Here is a 23,199-nt window from a genome sequence, read left to right as displayed (position 1 = left end):
TGCTGCTCATACAAATTTAAAGGCTGCCTAGCTTCTTGAATTGTAAACACTGGATAATGAAATTTCTTTAAGTTTAATGTCTTTCAAATGTGTAAACATAGACTTGTTTTCACAAATAGTGAAAGGTACTTCTAAACAAAAAAGAAAGAGGCAAGACTGGAAAAGTGTGAGGGTGTGGTAAATATTAATAATAAGAAAAAGAAAAGAATGTCAGGATAATGATCTGATTAAAAATCAAAGAACCAGATGAGTTGTTTTATATTCCTTCCCAGGATTCTTCCTTCTCAGAGACATGATTGAAACTGAATACCACCAAAATTTTTTCAGTAAGGATTTTATTTTTTTCTGACACTTTTTTCCATTGGAAAAAAAATAATAAACAAACAAACAAACAAGTATTTTCCCATGCTTACTTATTTATCCATGTCAGGATTTTTACTATTTTCATTTTGAAAAGATTCCTGAAACAATCTGAAGCCTGAAGTGTCAAGGTACATAGGCAAAAAATAGCACTCCTATATTCTTTTTCAGACCTGTCAAAAGAGTGTTTGCATTAGACTAAATGTAAGACTGCAAATCCTCTTACATCGACAAAGATCAAAACCATAGATTCATAGAATCTTAGAATCATTCAGGCTGGAAGGGATCTTAAAATGTACCTACTCCAACTCTCTCGCAATGAACAGGGACACCTACAGCAGATCAGTGTGCTCAGAGCTCTGTCCATTCTAAGCCTGAATGTTTTCAGGGATGTGGCATCCATCACATCTCCGAGCAATCTGTTCCAGTGCCTCTCCACCCTCACTGTAATCCCTTCCTTATACCCAGTCTAATTCTCCTCTCTTTTAGTTTGAAACCATTTCCCCTTGTCCTATCACAACAGGCCCTGCTAAAGAGTCTGTCCCCTTCCTTCTTATGGCTCCCCTATAGATACTATAAGGTTGCTATCTGGTCTCCCTGGTGCCTTTTCCTCCAGGCTGAACAGCCCCAGCTCTTACAGCCTGAATCACCAAAAGGCAATTCATAGAAAACTGTGAAAATGAAAAATATCAGTAATGAAATCAAGGCAAGGACTGTAGGAAAGCCCTGCTGAGCTGAACACTCCTCTGTGTATTGCTTTCTGACAGTTGACTGTGCTGTTCTGGAAAAGGAATTAGAAGACCAAACCAAATCAACCCTTATCATTCTCATTCTCAGTCAAAATAGAGATGACCTTTCTAAAGCTAGGACATATTTTCTCTAAAGAAAGAAGTGAATTTAGGCAGCAAGAGGAGGGCCTTCACCCTAAAAAAGGAAGCCCAGAACAAGGAATTATACATTTTACTCTTTTTTAAAAAAAAAAATAAAAGCTTGTGAATATATCATTTATCTTCTCTCTCCAGGGAATTTAAGCTTCCCTAAGGTCACTTACCTGAGGAATTATTACAATTGGTCCATTTTACCACTGCAAAAAGAAGAAAAAAAAAAGTAATCACTTGCACAATACCCAGGCTTTTAAACTGTATTATATGCTGAATGTATGAACGAACAAAATGAAAGGACTAGTAGAAGCCTTTGTGTTTTACCTTTTAAATCAGGTGCAAAAAAAAAAAAAAAAAAAAAAAGAAGTATCTTTCTAATACTGTTTCTATAAATTATGGCTCCAAGAGATTTTTCATTTGTAGAAACCGTAGGGTAAATGAATATCTGTGTGGCAATAGCAATTTATAAATACATAGCAGTGATTCCAAGACAAAAAAGTCCAGTGGGTTTTAGATTTCTCCTCCAATATTTGAGTTCCATCACCTTATTAATATATACCTTGACAGATGTCCTGAGAGGTGTTTTTGGAACCTAACTAAAGTAACAGCTCTTCTTTGAGTGAAGAAAAAGGCAACATGAGAAGGCATAGATGTGTTGGTAACTAAGCAGTCTGATGGGCTGGAAGATATCTGGGGAGAATCGGGGTCCTGTCTTCTCCATTTGCCCAGACTAAGGGTGAAGAAGTAGGGTTGCAAGGCCCACCAAGTCCTGTTTCACTTAAACACTTGTGTACCATATAGCGACTTGTCCATACAACACTCTTGTTTTGTATAGACATCTTATGACACATTTGTCTAGAATGAGCAAGTCATAGGAGTAAATAATTTATGACAGACATCACAATAAAAATTCCTTGGGGTTGCAGTACAAGGCACCATCAGAATTTTCTGTGGCAGTAATTTTTTGTTTGTTATTAGGGAAAAAATTACCTCTTAATACTTTCCAGCTAATGTGTACCTGTAATTTGGGCACTCTTGGGTACCTTACATTAAGTACAATGATCACTGCACATTTCTGTGTATTTACAGACAACTTGCACAAATTAGAAGCATCTGGTTCCTCTCTGCAAAAGGTTAGTATTAATTCCTAGAAGTGTTCTCTGTGACAGTGGCAAAATATAATAAAGATAAGAGCATTATGTTTTCAAAGGAAAAATAAACAAAATTTATAATTTTTGAAGAGGAAGAATGCGTAAATCTAAGCCTCTGAAGCACTCCAGGAAATTTGTGTCTCACAAGAAGAATCATAGTTAAAAAAAGATTATAATTCACTACTCCAAAGTCTTCCGTAAACAAAGCTATGATTTGCATCATACTGCAAGGAAGTCTCACTTTTTTTTTTTTTTTTTTTTTTAATATAATGAAGCTGTCACATGGGACATGTTTGTTTAGGACAGAAGTATGCTTGTATTTGATTTCAGCAATTTATTCTGATTCATAATTGCTGCACTATTTTTTTCCAATGTAGATTGCATAAATCTTCTTGCACCTAGAACTTCTAGATAATTATTATTGTGATGACTATATGGTTCTTTGTGCCTAAGAAAGAAATTCAGTGAAGAGGATGCGTCTCAATAAGAAATGATAAACTGGAAGAAGGAAGTTGTCAAAATATAAACAGCAATCATTTAAATATAGTAAAAATATCTATTTTTTACACAAACTGAAACTGTGCTAACTAGCAATTCTTATGCTCAACTCTATATAAATAAAATAAAGATTCTATTTTGTAAAGCATCTGTTTATTCCCAAAGAGCTTTCTTATCTTCTAAGTATCTGAAATTAAAGATCTATCAAAATCATTTACATACATACCCCCAATGACTACTTCAAAGTATTACATTGTTTTCTTAGGATAAATTTCGGGTTGTAAATATATCAAATAAATAGCATTAATAAAAGAATCTGGTTATTTGGTGCCTATAGCAATGCCAAATTATTGAAGATGTGAACTTCTGTGTTGCCATAAAAATACTCCAATGATTCTTGGTTTTCAATCCTCTACAGAAATCTGTTCACAAATTATTTATTTATTTCAAAGGTGAATATAATAAATTTTCAGCCTAATTATGTCTGTTTTCTGCTATCATTCTATTTATTATTTATTTGGTTCAGAACACACTTCTCTTCTTACTGTACTTCCCCAGAGAAACAGGCTGAGGGGTAGACGTATGGGGGAGATAAGCTGAGAGGACAACAAGCATGGGGTCCTGTTGTGATAACACTTGAACAGATTTTACAACATCTTTGTGCAAGGAAAAGCTAGATCCTTCCCTCCCAGAATCTTTGATGATCCCCTAAACAAAAGTTTTGGAGGAATTAATGTCCAGGCTTTTTGTTGGGTAAGGATGGTCCAGCAGGATGTTTCCAGACATTTCATTTAAAGAGCAATACAATTGTAACTTGAATACCTGCCACTGTGACAGCCAAATGTTTTTTAGAGCAGGAATGCCTGATTTATTTTTCCAAGGCTACTTAAATATCAAGACTAAAACTTACTTGCTACTGGCTTTATTAAAACAAATTAATTATAGAACTAGAAAGAGAAAATGGTAAGAATTAAATCTCTACTTTTACATATCTTGAGCAGTTTAAGCACTAAATAACGGCAAATGGATAATAGATGACATTTGGATTTTTCAAGCTAACGAAAATACATCACAGTATTACTGTATGCAATGACATTAAATCAAATATTATGACAGGGTAAGAGGTGGATAGAAGTGGGAGCAGAGTGTTGTGTAACTCTGTTTTTAGTACATTCTTGCTGTTTGCAAGGGCTCTGGCAAAGCCCAAAAGCTGTGCTTTAGTAAAAACCCATCTGGCAACAAGAGGTGTGGGGCAATACAAACCTGTGAAGACACGGGTGTAGATTGATGCTGGATTTATTTATGCTGTAATACATATTATTCTGCCTGTCACTATTACAGAGCCTTGTTCTTCCCTTTCTGTGCTTTCAGTTCATGAATCTTTCATTCTTTTGTGCACAGTGAGCTGAGCTTTTACAGGAGCTGTGAGGGGACAAGAGGAGGACAAGCTTTTTTATACAAAATGCTCATCATATTATTCTGGCTGTTTCCCCCACATAGTGAGGTTCTCTGCTAGTGACTGAAAAGCATACGTCATTTTCAGAGTTGAAATATATAACAGAGAATAAAGTTTTTCTCATTTAAAGTTCTAGTATGTACTATTTCTGTTTCATAATACATCTAATTATTGTCCAGTTAAGTGGCACAGCATTTAAGCTCATAAATTGAGGTGATAAGATCCACACAGTATACAATTGCAAGATGATCATATCAGGATCCTGTTAAGCACAATATCCTTTCTCCAGTACTTGTCAGAAGCTTGGAAGGTAGTAAAAGTTCATGAAAATTCACAGTGGTGAGATGATGGAACAGGCTACCCGGAAAAGCTGTGGGTGCCTCATCCCTCAAGGCACTCAAGGCCAGGTTGGACGGGGCCTTGGGCAGCTGAGCTGGCTGGGGACAGCCCTGTCCATGGCAGGGGTTGGAACTGGAAGATCTTTAAGGTCCCTTCCAAACAAAACCATTTTGTGTTCCTATATTTCTATGAAAATGTGCCCCCTTGCTCATTCTTACAAAATATTTTACTCTGGTTAGTAAATACGCTGAAATATTAAAGTTCATCATGACTTCCATACGAGGATGTCTATCATTTTACACTTTTTCACCAGTGAATGAGATCACTTTTTTCACCATGCCTTTTTTTTTTTTTCTCCACGCAGATCACTGAAGCATCTCATTAACTCTGCAAAAGAGTTTTGCATTTCTGATATGAGTCATTTGCTCTCACTGTGCTCCTTAACATGTTTGAAACATGGCTGTACAGTAAAGACAGTTTCAAATAGTATTTCCTCCTTGTTAAACTTAGAATGATTATTGCGCTAGCTGTTTTTATGCTCAGAATGCTTACATATTTTGTCTATTATTCTATTGATGAGAATGACAATGTATTGAAATGTTATGTGTTTAGCACAGAAATGAAAGCTTTTGTATCTGTATTAATTTTTATCCTCCAGCTTCTGCCTTTAACCTCTCTTGAAATTCCATTAAAACTCACAAATGCTAAAGCAAACAGTTTAATTAAACAGCTATCTGATGAACACTAATTTTTTGAAAAAACACTGGTTTATTCTTTGCACAGCAACTGCCTAATCCCCTACTGACTCTTTTATATGAACTAGCAATTGACACTACTACTGTTTTTCAGAGGGTTGCTAATGGTCCTTTTTTTTTTTTTTTTTTTTTCTTTTTTGATTAAGTGTTTCAGAATTTATTCTCTGGTTTTATGACTAGTGTGCTCTTTTCCAGACATTTCGAGTGATTTTTATGGTGTTGATAAATAAAGAGATAAATAAAGTCTTCTATTTCATATCTCAGTGTTTCACAAATTTATCTAAAATAGAAATTAACCTAATTAAACTAAATAAATTTAATAACATAGAATGAAGAATCAGTCTCATGAGAACCAGATGCTGCAGAACAGACAGAGAAAAATATAAATAAAAATAAAACAAAAGAAAAAAATGAGATAGCAATTATAATTTAAAAAAAAAAAAAGATATAAATACAATTCTGAATGTAAGAATATCAGAGAAATGTGTGAGAAGGAAAGTGAGAGAGTGAGAGGAAGGAAAAGAGTAGGTAAAGGAAACAGGAGGCAACTTTGTCTTTGGCTTGAGTTAAAAAGAGTGTGCAGTTACACCAGGGTGCCTTTGCTAATAATGACAAGATCATTCACTTCTCACATTTGTAGAAAAAGGAGGAAAGACAGAAAGACAGAAAGACAGAAAGAAAGAAAGAAAGAAAGAAAGAAAGAAAGAAAGAAAGAAAGAAAGAAAGGAAGGAAGGAAGGAAGGAGGAAAGAAAGGAGGAAAGGAAGGAGGAAAGAAAGGAGGAAAGGAAGGAGGAAAGGAGGAAAGGAGGAAAGGAGGAAAGGAGAAAAGAAAGAAAGAAAGAAAGAAAGAAAGAAAGAAAGAAAGAAAGAAAGAAAGAAAGAAAGAAAGAAAGAAAGAAAGAAAGAAAGGAGGAAAAGAAGGAAAGAAAGGAGGAAAGAAAGGAGGAAAGAAAGGAGGAAAGAAAGGAGGAAAGAAAGAGAGAAAGAAAAAAATGTAAGAGAAGATGGAAAAGAGTTCCTGGAATGTACCAGCTGTTGATGTTGTTCCTCCCTGCTGAGCCCAGAGCCTTGTGCCCCTACTGGAAGGCATGGCAATCTGTTGACATCTCCAGCTCTCTGTTACTTCGGGATACTCAGCTGAATCTAAGACAGTGATCATCTGGCTGAGTGAACAAAACTCAGTGCCTACAGTGAAAAAGTGGAACTAACACACAAAGCAGATGGCTTGAGGCCTGCTCAGTCCTTTCTCTGGAGCTGTTTACATTCTTAAGTGACTAATTTTGACATGTTACACTACTGACAAAGTTTTTTTTTTTTGTATGACCCAGTAAATTGCATACAGTGCAGACTGGGACCACTTTAATTTGACTTTTGAGGCCCAATGTAATTTCTGTCGATTAGAATCGCTTATGCCTTCATGGTCAGTGAACAATCAAAGCTGAATTAAAAATTTTTTTTTTTTCCCATATGTAGTACTTGTAATCTAAAGATTTGCACTTAGCGAAAATGCCTTCTCAATATGTAATATCAGTCTTTCATATTTTGTCCTTGTAGGACTGAGATGAAAGCCAATGCACAGAAGAAGATGCATAGGTCTCTAAAGCCTATCTAATTCTGGCTCCCAGTCCTAGAGGCTACTGGGATTACACTGACTAATGCACAAAACCTAAAACCAAACCTGAAGCCAAAGTTTTACATATTCCAAGACATGTAAGTAGAGTTTATTTGAACATCATGGAAAGTTTTGGATGAAAGCCTTTTCAATCCTGAGTTGTTGTTTCTAACTTTTTCCTCAGAAATCTCTGATGTTTATTAAGTGTAAGAACCTCAAATATTCTGCAGTTATTTGACTGCAAAAAAAAATCACCAGTCCCTAGTATGCAAATATCCCTAGCCTATATCTTAAACTTGTTCACAGTTCTATGATAACAGTTCCATGGGCTCTGAGGATCAGTAAGTGATTATCCTGCTAAGTGATCAAAACTATAAATAAAGCATACAAACAAACAGTTTAAGGTTATTCTGGAGCCATTAAGGGCAGGCAATCTAATAATAGAAGTCGTTTGAATGACAGGCTTTGTTCTGTTAGAAACTAAAGAGCCTGCCTAGTCTGGAAGCATTTTGCAAAGGGATTGAACTAATACTAACAAAGAGGAAACAGCAGTTGTTTTCCAGAGACCGGATATAGATTTACCTTTTGCACCTCCTGCTGCAACAGACCATTCTCACACACATTATACAACATTCCTCAGCTTTTTGGTTTCAAAGGCTTTCTCATTTTAATCAGGACCACACCAGTCTAGCCATGTCCCAGTGTCTAGGGTACCTAGAGTGCTCTCTTTGGGTTTTTATTTGCCCAGTGCTACTCACTATCATTTCATATTTGGATCAGCTTTAAGACTAATTCCTAGTTTACGATGACATGCAGACCTGCAAGATAACATTTTCTGATAGATGTTCTTATCAGAAACATCCATCACTGATAAATTATGATCTATGAACTGCCTTATTATCAGTAAAAAAATGCTGGGCTGCTAAAATGGCACAAACCATACCATAATAGCTCATAATTACTACGGTTTTTGCACGGAGACTACCATTGAGTTTTGCAATAATGAGTTTAGGCAGTATCTCTTCTTAGCTCAACATAATGTTGCCTAACAGTCTAGAAAAGATACTCCAGTAATTTGGTAACTGTCCATCTACACATTCATTTCACCCCCAAACCTTCTGTAATGTCAATGAGTTGTGACAACCATGGTAAACACCTACCTACAATGCAGTATTCCTATGCACCTTTGTATACTACTTACTGTTGATGAGAAAAAACAAAAACAAACAAACAAACAAACAAACACTTCTGTGTTGGTACTTAACATCTACTATTTACCTAGCTAAGTACAAATGAACCCAATATTAATCTTTTATTGGGTGGCATGTCATCTAACTGTTATGTTCTAAAAAGAACTAATCAGCCAGCTAAAGAAAATACTTTTGCTGTGTAGTGCTAACGAGTATGTAATTATCCAAACTTTACTTTATATTGGAATTTTAAGTTCTCCTTATTGAAACCAACACATATTTTTTCTTCTTCGTGTACATCCTTTGATCACAGGAAGATGTTTTCTCATTTCAGACATCCAAAGAACAGAGACAGGGAAAAAAAAAAAAAGGGGGGGGAACAACATTCTCAGAAACCCTTTTATTTTATTATTCTATTATCTCACCACTTACACATTTCTTCATTACTGATCAGAGTTTTTCAAAGTTTTTGCTATGGATCCATATATTTAATACACCTTCCTCCAATGTCTTATTCTACCTTGTTGTGGTACTGCCCATTCATCTGCAGAACTCAATTGTAACACTCAAAAATAAAATAAAATAAAATAAAATTTGTCCTAGATAGGTTTGAATTTCCACTGTTTCATGTAAGGACGTTCCCTAAACTAGACAGAAGCTTCTTAATAAGAGGGCGTTTGACAGTCATTTTGCAGTTTTTCGCATTCAATCATTTTGCATCACAGCAGTAAAAGGCTCCAACAGGTCAAAGGAGAGTAGGATTTTTCAAAAAATATATCAAAATATCAAAAATCTAAATATAAAAAATATAAAAAAATTCATAATATCAAATTTTATGTCACTATTTGTATATTAAAGGAGTACAAACAGTAGAATAATGGGGGGATTAATACTAACAGCTACTGATACCAGATATGGATGGTATTGGTTCCATATACTGCAAAGCAGCAGTAGTATAACTGTGTTTCTTCAGAAATTTTGAATAGTTCTAGAAAAAGTTTTAGCCTGAGTTAGCTAAAATGTGATAAAAATCCCAGACCCAGAGCTTTCTGATGGACTGACAGCTGTCAGAATTGTGTACTACCCTGCGCTTCTCACAGGCACACATATCTTTGTCAGAATCTTTTAATCTACTAAAACTTCAAAATACCGCATCTTCTGTAGGACTATATCTCCTATTAATACCTCATATTAATAATTCAATCTTATTCTCTACTGTGAAGAGAAGAGCAAAGATAAAGAAGGGAAATTCCTAGCGCATGTGAATTGGAAATGGTGTCAAAAGTAGATTTTACTGGGTTCCAACAATCATTTGTGAGCTTAACATCTTTCAGAGGACTTTTCAGCCTTAGGGTTTACTTAACTTCTTGAAAGAGTTCTTCAGACCTGAACTGCTCCCAAAGAGGAGAATTAAGAACATTTGTTCTTTATATACATTTCATAATTGTGTTTAATGTTGTCCAGTGCTCAATATGTTGCAGCTATTAATTAAGTACGAAAACTTTTTTCTCTACTTTGTTCAAGTTAAAAAAAAAAAAAAGAAAGAAAGAAAAATTTGGTAGGTTTCACAATCAAAACTATAAGCCTTCTCAAGTATGCAAATTAACAATTAGAACATCTGAACAATGGAATTCTGCTAATCCCTTCACAGGAGAAAATTGGTTATCTGCCTCCGGCACAATAAACCAAAAAGCTGTCTAAAGCAGAAAAAATAGGCAGACAATTTACCAGTACTGAATTGTTTTACACCCCTGATAGACAGACCCTCCCACCATTGAGCTGAGGTTAGTTTATTTTCGTGTGGGAAGCTGATGTAAGAAGTGTTATGTTGAGACCAGCGGGAAAAAAATTGTTGTTTGAGAAGGTCATGGACATTGTAAAATGGATATCCTCATCCCACTCTTCTTATGAACTTCAGCATATATAATAATATATGATAATAAAATTGCAGTCTTATGCAGCATTTCTTGTGCTTTAGTTTTTAACACCTCCTACCATTCCGTGCTAGAGATAACAAACAGAGTCACAGAACCATACAGTGGTTTAGGTTGGAAGGAAACATCAAAGAATTCATAATTTTAGCCACCCTGACATGGATAGGGCACTTTCCACCAGGTCAGGTTGCCCAAGGCCCCATTCAACCTAACTTTGAACACTTACAGGGATAGATAATCCAAACCTTCTCTGGGCAATGTGCCCCTGTGTCTCTTCATTTTCATAATAAATAATTTCTACTTTATATTTATTCTAAACCAGCCTTCTATTAATTTAGAACTGTTAGCCATCATCCTATCACTAAATATCCTGGAAAAATCTTTCCCTGACAATCTGGTCTACTGGGCTCATTCAGTTTCCTATTTCTTTAGTCCAAATGTTTTTGGTTATCATCTAATTTGATCTAGTGTTATGACTCTGGAAACCCCTGTAAAAGAGTATCAGCTACTCCTGATGTCCAGTAACAAAGACTGTTATACAAAGTTCAAAAACTAACACACAACAGTGTGCCGTATTTGGCTAATATAACTGTTTAAAAAAAAAAAAAAAAAAAAAAAGACTGCATTATCTCTGGGTGCGGCCAATCTGAGTAGTAACATGTTTTAGACTGTGACCTACCTGAGGGGAACACCCAAATCACAGAAGCAGGTGGTGCTGGGAAGAGGCATGTGAAAAAATCTGTACCTACAGAAAACATGTAAATCTTGGCTGTCTTCCACTTTCATAAAATAAGGGAAACATCATTCACGCAGGTGCAATATAACTCATTTTGGCTGTGTGTGAAAATAAAACTTTCATTCAGAAAGCATTACTTGCTCTAACATGATTTAGCTTGAGGTTGGAGTGTAGTTGAGGGAGAAGACATTAACATTCTGAAGCAAACCTACCTCAGGGAAAAAGCCAACAAATCTCCCCTACTCAGAAAAAAAAACAAAAACAAAACAAAAAAACAGCAAACCTGAAACATTTCTTTAAAATATTGAAATAGTGAAAAGTTTAATTAAAAAGGCTTTCTAAAGTCTTTTTAATATAATATAAAGGATGTTAGAGGAGGACAAAGTGACAGCATTAGAAATTGAAATCTTCTTTCTGTGAGATTAATACAATGCAAAATTGGCTATTCGTCTTCCTTGCATCTTTCTCTTTTTCTTGGTAGGCCTCTAACTGTCCCAGCTAAGCTGGCTCTATTCTCCGTCAAAATAAAGGAGTTATATTATTATTTGGATTAGATATTTTGACTCCATTTCCTACAATAAGGCATTGTTATAACAATACCTGTAGCAAAAGTGTTCAAGTTATAAGTTTGGATTCTTTTTGTTTGTTTGTTTTTGATGAATTTACGTCTAGTATCTCCATAGTGCTTGACTGCTTTTACAATAGAATATATTTAATGCAACTATGGAGTTTGATCTTCCAGGTAGGCTACATAGTTTCTGGGGAATACAATCCAAATTCAAGCAGACTGAACAGTAACTTTGCAAATTCTAATACATATGTTTCTGCTATTCTGAAGATCACTTATTCATATCCAGATGCTCAGCTTTGAAATCACTTACTAATGAGACTATCCTGCTTTAACCAGAAAGACAGGCTTTCTGGAAATGATTGTTTGTTTACCAACTCATTTTAAAAGAACAGGCTATTGTAGATTGTGAATTGCACCACCTAACCTGTGCTTAAAAGAAAGACCTGGTAGGCTGCAGCCCAGTCCTACTCAGTCAGTTCCCTGAGATAACCCACCCACCAGGTTTATTATTGCTTCTCTTGAAATACTTATTATTTATTTATTCCTCTTTGTGACATGGAAGTAACAATCCCCACCCCCACCCTCCACCCCAATAATCCTCTTGGCGTGTTTTGAAGTCATGAATGCATCATTATGTGTTACTAAAGGAAGTCCAGCCGAAATGCCTACAACTAAATCTTACAGTAAGAATTTCATTTAACAATGAGTTACATTTAGGAAGTCAGAGAAAGAAAACACATTTAATATCCTAAAGGCTGGGTGCAACTTCATGTTGCTTCAAAGTAGTTCCTATTTTAAATCCTGCTGTTGCTTGAGGCCAAAAACTGACTTTATTAGATTTCAAAATGAAAAAAAAAACAACTATGCACCTGCTTTTGTAACAGACTTAAAAAAAAAAAAAAATTACACTTATAGAAGGAATACATTGTGTAGATCATAAATGTCATCAGTTTAACAGCAAAAACATGATAATTCATTCTCTGAGCAAAAGCAAGCATGGAGCTTCAGCCTATGTTGGTTCACTGAAACAATAGAACATTAAAAGCATCTACAACTCAATACTATAATGTGGAATATTTAGGTTGTTTTTTTTAGCTCTGTGCCTGATCTATTCTGCCTCTTTAGGACAAATCCCCCAAAATACTTTGTTACTATACAGTGAGGGATAGCAAAAATTAAATACTGAAAGAAATGGACAAAACTGTATATGAAGTCACAGTTGTGTGAGAATCAGACAATTAACTGCAAGGCCTTTAAAACTATCCAAAACTCCAACAAATTCATTTTCAGGTGATGATGGAAATAATCTAAATGGTGTGTGGTATTATTAGTATTATATTCTGCTGTTCCACAGAACCTTGCAAAGCTGGGCCACAGAAGAAGGGAAATTACACAACAGTGTGGCCATTTAGTTTCCAGAAAATTTATCTTTAGGATAGAACATGGAGAGACGAAAAGAAAGTTTTTTATCTTTTCTTTGTGTTGTACACAACCTGAAGACTGACACAAATTATTAGTCTTTTTAATTTTCTAAAATAAATTAACAGTGAAACTCCAGTGTAAGACACCTAAATATTCCCAATCTGAAATGTCTTTTCCTACATTTGTAACTTAGACTATGGTTTCCATGTGTTTGCAAGTCATTTAAGAACTTTGATCAACCAAGCCGAACGTCTTCAAGGGTACAGAATGTGATATACATATACTCAGACATACAGAGACAGAGTATTGTTGAGACAGCACTGGAGTATGTTGTGCATTCTACCAGTACAGTCATGCCTTCTTGTGATTCAAAGAAAGACATTTATATCTGGCCAAGGTGCAAAGACTTCAGATTGAAGATCTTTCAGTTAAATGTAAAAAAGACATTTTTCTTCCTTCTTTCCTTCCTTCCTTCCTTCCTTCCTTCCTTCCTTCCTTCCTTCCTTCCTTCCTTCCTTCCTTCCTTCCTTCCTTCCTTCCTTCCTTTCTTTCTCTTTCTTTTTCTTTCCTTTTTTCATTATTTATTTATTTATTTTCTTTTTTAAAATTCCCTTAGTACTCCTGGTTGGAATTTTCATATGTGGACAAAGTCCACATATTTCTAAAGTTTTGTTTTTGTTTTTTTTTTTGTGGTTTTTTTTTTTTTTCTCCATTTTTCATTGTTAAAATAACCACATTACCAGGTAGCCATACTTCATCTCATATATCTCATACATCTCATAAAGCCACTGTGAGCAGATAGACAAAGGGGAAAATAATGGAAGCAAAGTTGTGTCCCACTGTGAGCTGGTATAGGCTTTGGACTCAGTTTCTATGCAGAACTGAAGCTTCAAAAAAAGCCACCTTATCTCCAAAACTCAAAGATAAGACCAGCAGTTGCAATCATGTAGGAGATGCAGAGATTCTGAGCTGAAAAATGCTGTTATATTTTTAAATTTGAGCTGACAGTTTGTTTTATTTAGAGAAACTATTGACCATCTCTATTTCTGTAATTTTTAACGATGCTTTTCCAGCAAACACACAGTTAAATTGACAGGACTTCATTTATAATCCACAGAACAATAGATGACCCGAGTAAAACTGTGTGCTACCCTCCAGATGTTGTATTCACTGAAACACCTGGGAGAGCCACAGGAGAGAAGTAAGAATGACCGCTGCATTCACTAAAGCAGCAGCTGTATGTTCAGTAGGCAGAACACGTTGCCCTACCTTCAGCACCTATCAGTTCTCTGAATTTATTAAGCCCTTAACTTAGCCCATCATATAGCTATAAAAATTTCCTCATGGTTCTGCCTTCCCTCAAGTTAAAATATTGTGAAACCACATTTGTAGCTTTCGGTGCTTGATTTAGTGCTTACCTGACTTCAGGTAGGAACGTAACTGGTTTGCTGGGTTCACACTTTCTTTTGTCTCAGTATTGTTCTGTCAACCTCCAATTTTATCTGGGGACAAAGGAAAAGTAACGTATATTCCATCAAGAAATATTTGGAAACAGCCAAGTTATATAACATAAAAAGGTAAAGGAGTATGAACTAAAGATACAAACATTTCTAGTTAGCAGCTAAATAAGAGTGTAAAGGTTTGTGTAAGACATGGTCCCAATATTTTGCCTTGAGATAGCTTCATTAATAATGATCTATCTTTTCAAACTCTCTCTCTTTTTTTTTTTTTTTTTAAGTTACATATCAGTATAAATAGTTATTCTTGTATGTACGCAAAATTTTCTCGTCTCTTCTCCTTTTTCCTAGAAACCACTCACATAGTTCTGATATTTATTGAATTTTTCAGTTCTCAAGAAACAAATCTATTTCTTACTTCTCTAATATTCCTACTTCTTTTGTCATTCATGTACACTCTACAGAATAATGGTGGGAACTAGCCCTGAGCACATGAAAAAATTCAAGTCAGTCTCAGCTAAGTAATACTGGAGTGAATCAAAAAGTATGATCTTCTCCACTGACACTCATGGCCTTTAGGTTTCCTATGTTTATCTCAGAACGTGAGAAGTCAAATGACCCTGTAGAAATTTAAAAGCAGATAAATCCTGATTGTTATTTCTGATGCAATTACTACTCCAACTTTTGCCCAACTCAGATACGTTCAAAGACTACACTTCATTCAATAGGTATTATTGAATTTAGTTATTTTCAATATAAGGTTGTTAGAATTTGTCTTTTAGTTAGCGGTTTTATTTTGTCCTGTTAAACAAGTTGCCACTAAGAAAAATAAAAACACCACAAAGACACTAATTACTGGGCCAGGCATTTCTTATTAAAAATTAATATTAATAAAAAGATCAAACTATGAGCTGATTCTGATTCCAGGTATCGTTCTGTAAATGAATGAGGAGAAAGCTGAGATGAAGCTGGAACATTTCATTTTATCTTTTCTTAACAAATTCTTTCCATTTCTGTCCTGTAAGCTTCATTTATTTTGACATTGATACAAATTCATAGATAAAGAACATGCCATGAAAAGGCAATCTAAAGTGATTATTTGCAGTAGGGTTGTGTATTTAATCACATATAAGCCTTAGTGCCAACTTGCTTTTTTTTCGTTTGCCACCCTTACCCAGAAAAACAACAGCAGTGCAGTGACTAGTCCACTATCATACACATGCAATTTGGTCTGCTCATATATGCAGTCTGATAGGAATCCTGTCTACCAAACAAAATTCATGAAGGCTGAGATTTTTCCCTTCCCTTCAGTAGAAACCCTAATTCATCTTTCTTCTACCCAGAAAGAATTACAGAATCATAGAACCACCAAGGTTGGAAAAGACCTCCATGATCATCTAACCCAACTGCCCACCTACAACCATTATTTCCCACTAATCCATGTCCCCCAGTACAAAATCTAAATGTTTACTGAACACCTCCAAGGATGGCAACTCCACCCCCTCCCTGGGCAGCCTGTTCCAGTGCCTCACACTCAGAGAAATGTTTCCTAATATCCAACCTGAACATCCTCCGGCAAAACTTTAGACCATTCCCTCTAGTGCTGTCACTAGTTATACAAGAGAAGAGACTAACCTCCACCTCATCACTACCTCCTTTCAGGTCACTATAGAGAGCAATATATAATCTTTATAATCCTAGTTCCCTTAGCTGCTCCTCATAAAGACTGTGCTCCAGATCCCTCATCAGCTTCATTGCCCTTCTATGGATATGCTCCAGTGCCTCAATATCTTTCTTGTAATGAGGGATCCAAAATTGAACACACTACTAAAGATGTGTGCTCACCAGATCTAAGTACAAGGGATGATCACCTCCCATGCTCCTCCTGGATGCACTATTTCTGATACAAGCCAGGATGCCACTGGCCTTCTTGGCCACCTGGGCACACTGCTGGCTCATGTTCAGCTGAGCATCAATTAGTACCCCCAGGTCCATTTCCTCCACACGGTCTTCCAGCCACTCTGCCGAGAGCCTGTACTGTTGCCTGGGATTGTTGTGGCAAAAATGCAGAACTCGGCACTTGGGCTTGTTAAACTTCATCCCATTGGCCTCAGCCCAGCTATCCAGACTGTTCAGATTTGTCTGTAGAGAATTCCTACCCTCAGGCTTCCTCCTAACTTGGTGTCATCTGCAAACTTACTGAGGGTGCACTCAATCAGGTCATCAATAAAGATATTAGCCAGGTGTCTGAGAGATTACAGGAGCTTCTTCATCTCTAGAAATTCTTTCTGGCCTTCAGTCTTGTTTGATATGGGAAAATGAACTATTACAGCAGTAGACAAGAAAAGAAATACAGTGGACAGATAATCAGATTGTGTACTCCCTGTCTCTGTATATTTTCCTTTTTTTTTTTTTTTTTTTTTTTTTTAAGTACAAATGTTTTAATGTTTTTTCAGCTTGACTGAGAAAACAGTAAATTAGTAAATTTATGTTGAAACACTTCCTACTTCCTGGCATCTCATCAGAGACATTCGTTGGAATTCACTGCAGCTTCATCTGAAAGGTCAGTAACTGAACAAAAGCTGGAAAATAAACTTCTTATCTTGAGAATCGTTACTGTTAAGGTGGTTTTATGAGTGTTAACAGAGAAAGATAAACTACTGAAGATGTCCTGGAGCTCTCGCTCAGGGTAAACCTAATGGGTAGCTAAAAGGAAAAAAATTCTCTGCAGTGTTATCATTCAGTTACCTTTGACAAGCTGCAGATAAGTTTATAAGTATATGAAAAGAAAAATACTTAAAACTGGATGGTTACGAATTCTCCACATGTTGGTGGTTTTTTTTCTGAATGAAGTAGATATTTTGGGTGTACACTAGTATAAAGATAGCTACATACTCCTGAGAAATTTTTGCATGTGATAAAACTGCTCAGATTTTATGTGATTTTAGACATATTTCTATTTCACTGAGAAACACAGCATCCTTTTCATTTATAGAGAAGTTTGTAGAAATATCCCCAGCAGAGGGAGTGGCTCATCTTCTTAAAAAGAAGCATGAAAGATTAGCAAATTTTTACTTCAGTTTCATACGTGAAAAATGGTGTTAAATATAAAATCATACCTGAGCATCTATTTTTAGAAATACAACATTTTTTGCTTTCTCTTATTAAAATGAGAGTGTGTTTCTGGTCAGAGAAGTGGCTAGAAAAAATAAATGACTTGTTACTGTAATGAGTTCCATAAAAGAGATTTTTTTTCCCTACTTTGCCCTACAATGTAATTTGCATTTAGTGCATATGAAGTAGGCATAGAATGCTTGAATATCATAATTTTAACTCACTTATCATGATGTCTTACAGTAATTCAGAATCAGTTTTCAAGCAAACATATGAGAAGGCAAATTGAAAATCACTGGAAAATTAATCCTCTAGGCCCAAGATTTCTGTGTATAAATCAGCACTGACAGATCAGGTTTAGTAGAGTAATTATGATTTATGCTTGATGAGTATTCAAAACAAGAACTTTAAATAAGATACAGCACTTCAATGAATAAAAACTTTGAAGGGAAACCAAATTTTATTTTGTTTTTAACACACTACTTTCAAATGTATTGAAACTGATGTCAATGGTAGAACACATGATAACTTAGTTATTTAGAAGGACAAAGTGTGACTACAACAGTGGTTCTACTTAAGGTAAAGTAATTTTCATTCCCAAATTCCATCACCAGTATTTTCCCCTCAGTCTTAATAGCATTAGGGAAACTGAATACTCCCAGCACTAGAAAATCGTTAGTATAAGCACACCTCTGCACACTGAGTGACACTTCTGATTGATGTGAGCTCATGAGACAGATCACACTTCCTAGGGAGTTATCACACATGGGAAACCATTGTAAAATATCTTTTGAATGTTGATTTGGGAGTCTCCTTCCATGACCAGTTTCCTTCAGGAAGCCAGAGAGAGCTTCAAGATGCAATGGAAGTGGAGAAAGCTCATTGTGCGATGTTCACACAACATCCTGATCATCCCCAATCCATTTTAGGATAGGGATATAGCTCTGGGCTCATGTCCCCAGTGTAAAGAGTTCCAAAGTCCATCAATCAGTCAGCCACATGGTTTGCACAGCAACTATCTGCTTTTCCAAGCACTCAGCTCTTCGGCATTTGGAGAAATAGTTAGATAAATTCTTAGATAAATCCTCATATCCACCACATCCAGTGTTACTCAGTCTACACCATGCATTGGATTTATTGCACATCTGCAGAGTGGCATTTTATCCCATGTACTGCTATCCTGAGCTGGGAGTTTGATTTATCTGCATAGGACTATAAAGCTTCCCTGGCAGGACTGCCTCAAAAACCGCTAAGGGCACCTATTTCATTTAATCATTAAAGGCACTTAAAGGAAACTTAGCACAGCAAAGTTTCAAATCACAATCAATACACTGACAAGACACATAAGGGACAGAGTGAATTTTAGTGAACAGAGATATTTTTTATACAAGTGTAATGGAAGCTAGTTTGCGTCTCTAAATCTGGTCATCTCATCAGTCCACTGCACTAGCAGTACACCACTGTACTAATTCACAAGCCTTCTGATGGATTTTCCCTTTGATTTCCTAATGTAAATAGATTCCACAGTGAATGAATGAATTTTGTTGAGGCAGCTTGACACAAGTTCTTAAAATAATCTTTTCAATTTTTTTAAATACATCTCTATCTAAAGCATTTGGATGAGGGTTTTACTTATGATCAATACCTTTACCTATGATGGACAAATACCATATACACATTTTTAAGTGTTTTCAGAGAATAGACTTAGGTACACTTAGCTATTTTAAAAAAATCCTACTGGGGAAAAAACTTGTGTGATAATATTTGCTTTTTATTCTTAGAATCCCTCTGAGATTGCCATGGCTACAGTAGAATCCTTATGTACATCAGGAAGTATGTAAAGTGCACTGTGATTGGGAAAGAAAACACTGACACGGAAACTCTGAAGGTATTAAGAGTCAGCTCCTGGGCTACAGTTGAAGAACATGAGATCAAATAAGAGGAAACCATCAATGATAACATTTGTACTTCCACAGACCTGGATCCACTTGAAATATCTCTCTTTCTGACAGAAAGTAGGACATGTTTACAGCAACTGCAAAAAACCTTTTTTACTCCATAAAAAGTCTTGTGCATTTCTGAACTATAGAGAAAAGAGAAACCTGGACTTTCAGGTTGCCCTCCTCAGAAAGGACAGGGATAATAAGCACAGGCTGTGAGAACCTCTGTATGAAAAAAAAAAAAAAAGCATTTTAGAGTAGAACCTCTTGAAAGAGGCTCTGTTGTGCATGTGGTTCGTGAAATACAAAAAAAAAAAAAAGGAAAACCTGTCTCTGACACACTGATTGTCCTATGTTCTCAGCAGATAACTCCATTTCACAGGACAAGAAATATAGAGATGCAAATATCACATAAAAGAAATCTATATGCACCTTTCCAAGTCCACGGTATTAAGGAAAATTCCACTAAAAACAACCAAACAAAAGAACAAAGAAAAACACACATGAAGAACCCTTCTTGTCTCTACTTATTCTAAAACTTGAATGGATACTTAACTCCAGACCCCTAGAGAATGCATTTTTTTCCTTTCAGGCTCCTCAGATTCTATGTTTCTTCTTCCAGCTTACTGGGGATATTCTCATTCCTCTTGACTGTAATGTGAGAGGGAGAGAAATATCTTTGCTTGTTAATTGTCATGTTGAGCTACAGAGGGAAGACAGAAACATGTAAATCTCTTTATTGTGTAACCTATGCACAAAAGCCAGTGTTTTCAAAGATAGTAAAAAGTGTCTGCAGGAGTGAGAGAGAGGCATTTCCATTTGGCTAAATTTTTGTTGATTTTCCATAGCTTGTCAAATTTGAATAAAAAGCAACTTCAGGTTTGCACTTCTAAGTAGTATTTTTGTACAACAGTGAGCACTGAAGTTTGTAGTTTGCTCTAGGAACACTGAACAAATACAGCTCTGAACTGATGCCACTAAAACCACAGGCAATCATCCTTAAAGGCTAAGACTTAAAAAAGTGCCAGAGAGATTTCATAATGGGTCACAGCACTGGATGTAAGAAGTGCTGTTATATGATAGTCATGTTAGCTTCTAACCAGAATGTGTCTGTATCCCCAAATACACCGGATAGGTGTCTCAGTCAGAAAGAGAAGGCATTTCACTAGGAAGCTGGCAGATGTGCAGTCCTTTATCATCCACTCTACTCAACAGTCATCACCATCCTGTGATTCACCCACTATGTTCCACCAATCTGTTTATGTTACTAAAGGAATATTAGGGAGAAGTCAGACATTTTCAAATAGGCTTTAAAAATTTCCAGTAGACACACAGCCAAGCTGCCGAGTAGATATGTCAGTACTGTAAGTAGTTCAGCATTGGTAGTAGACATGAAAACCTCATAAAAGAAAACCTTAGGGAACTATAATATTACACAATCACAGAATCATAGGGATTGGAAGAGACCTCTGGAGATCACCTGCTAAAATAGGTTCCCAGGTTACAGAGGAAACCTTCCAGGTGGGTTTTAAATATCTTCAGAGAAGGAGACTCCACAGTGTTTCTGGGCAGCCTGTTTCTGTGCTCTGTCACACTCAAAGTAAATGATTTATTTCTCATGTTTGTATGGAATATCCTATGTTCCAGTTTTTGTCCCCATTGCCCCTTGTGCTGCTGGGTACTGCTGAAAGGAGCTTGGCCCCATCTGCTTGACTCCTGCCCCTTAGATATATATAAGTATTGATGAGATCCTCCCTCAGTCTTCTCTATGCTGAACAGTCTCAGGTCTCTCAGCTTTTCCTCATAAGGGAAATGCTCCAGGCCCCTAATTATCTTTGTAGCCTTCCACTGGACTCTCTCTAGAAGTTCCCTGGTTTTTTTGAACTCAGAAGCCCAGAACCGGATACAGCACTTCAGATGTGGCCTCACCAGGGCAGAGTATATGGAGAGGATATCTTCCTCGACCTGCTGGCCACACTCTTTTTAATGCAGCTCAGGACATCATTGGCTTTATTGGCCACAAGAGCACACTGCTGGCCCATGGCCAACCTGCTGTCCACCAGAACCCCCAGGTCCTTTTCTGCAGAGCTCCTTTCCAACAAGTAAGCCCCCTAACCTGTACTGATAGATGCTGTTATACATCTCCAGCTGTAAGACTATGCACTTGCCCTTGTTTAACTCCACAAAGTTCCTCTCTGCTCAACTTTCCAGAATGTTGAGTCCTCACTGGAGGGCAGCACAGCCATTTGGTGTGTCACTCTCTCCTTCTAACTTTGTATCATCATCAAACTTGCTGAGGGTGCATCTGTCCTTTCATATAGGTCACTGATGAAGATGCTGCACAAGACTGGACTCAGTGCCAACTCCTGGGAAACTCCTCTAGGTATACGTCTGCGATTACTTTCTACCACTGATCAAAAACCCCTGACTCAGCCAGCCAGGCAGTTCTCAGCACACCTCACTGTCCACTCATCAATCCCACACTTTCTAAGCTTACCTACAAGGACCTTAACAGACACAATGTCAAAAATCTTGCTGAAGTCAAGGTATCCATCCTCTGCTTTCCTTCATCTACCCAGCCAGTCATGACATCAGAGAAGCCTACTGGATTGGCCAAGCATGAATTCCCTTTGGTGAATCCATGATGACAGACTGCTCCTGATTACCTTTTCTTTCACTTGGAAATGACATCCAGAATAAGCTCTTCCATCATCTGCCCAGGGACAGGGATGAAACTGGCTGGTCTGTAGTTTCCTGGGTCCACTTCATGACCTTTATGAAGACTGGAGTGACACTGGCTCTCCTTCAGCCCTCAGGAACCTCTTCCATTCTATATGACTACTCAAAAATGATAGAGAGAGGCTTGGCAATCACTTATGCCAGCTCCCTTAGCATTCACAGACAGATGCATCCCATTGGGGCCCATGGCTTTCAGTGTCAATTTTGCTTAGATGATTTTTGACCAGATCCTCCGTGACCAAGGAGAAATCATACTTTCCCCAAACTCTCTCCTAAATCCAGGGTTTGGGATTCCCAAGAGGCAGTCTTAGCAGTAAAGACTGAAGCAAAGAAAATGTTAATTATCTCTGCCTTCTCAGTGCTCTGTGTTACCAGGGCACCCACCTCATTCAGTAGGGGGCCCACATCTTCTCCATGTTTTCCTACTGATATACTTAAAGAAGCCTTTCTTCTTGTCCTTGACCTCCCCCCCTCCAAATTTAATTCTCAGTGGCCTTCAGCTTTCCTCATCGCATCCCTGTATGTGCTGACAGTATTCCTATATTCTTATCATGTGGCCAGACCTCTTTTCCACATTCAGTAATCTTTGAGTTTTTCCATGAGCTTCTCGCTTTTCCATGTGAGTTTCTTGATATCTTTATATGATTTCTTGCTCTTAGGGATGCACTCCCACAGCAACATCATCCATATTAATCTGCCTTATAATCCTTACCCATCAGCTCTTCACTCATTCATCATTCTTCCTTAGGCAGAGCTTGATATATTCAGTTGCTTTCTCATAAAGAGCAACTCCACTTGCTGATTTGTGTTTCCAAAAAGGTACATAGCCATCACATGACCTGTCCCACCATGTCTCCATTATTGCAGTGCGATTGTGGCCCTGTGACTACACATAGATCTCTAGTTCTTAATGTTCTGCATTCTGCCTGCACTGGTATACAGGCTCTTCAGAGAAGAAAAGGGAACAGAGGATGGATATATTCCTAGACAGATGCTAAAGATCCCCCATGACACTTAAGGTGGATAGTCTTACAGCTAATGCA

General features: G+C 36.8%; 1 long non-coding RNA gene across 1 annotated transcript; it reads right to left on the bottom strand.

The window, feature by feature from the left end:
* Positions 1-500: 500 nt before the first annotated feature.
* Positions 501-22,980, bottom strand: LOC149918497 (uncharacterized). Its single transcript, XR_016465525.1, has 5 exons — positions 22,869-22,980; positions 14,325-14,408; positions 4,154-4,312; positions 1,412-1,444; positions 501-533 (listed from the first exon to the last, which is right to left on the bottom strand). It is a non-coding gene; the product is annotated as an uncharacterized LOC149918497 (long non-coding RNA).
* Between the last annotated feature and the right edge of the window lie 219 nt (positions 22,981-23,199).

The sequence above is a fragment of the Phasianus colchicus genome, chromosome 3 (genome assembly GCF_987193195.1).
Source record: "Phasianus colchicus chromosome 3, bPhaCol1.hap1.1, whole genome shotgun sequence".
In the NCBI taxonomy this organism is placed as follows: domain Eukaryota; kingdom Metazoa; phylum Chordata; class Aves; order Galliformes; family Phasianidae; genus Phasianus; species Phasianus colchicus.
The sequence above is the reverse complement of the archived record's forward strand: the minus strand, read 5'-3'. Positions and strand labels throughout refer to the sequence as shown.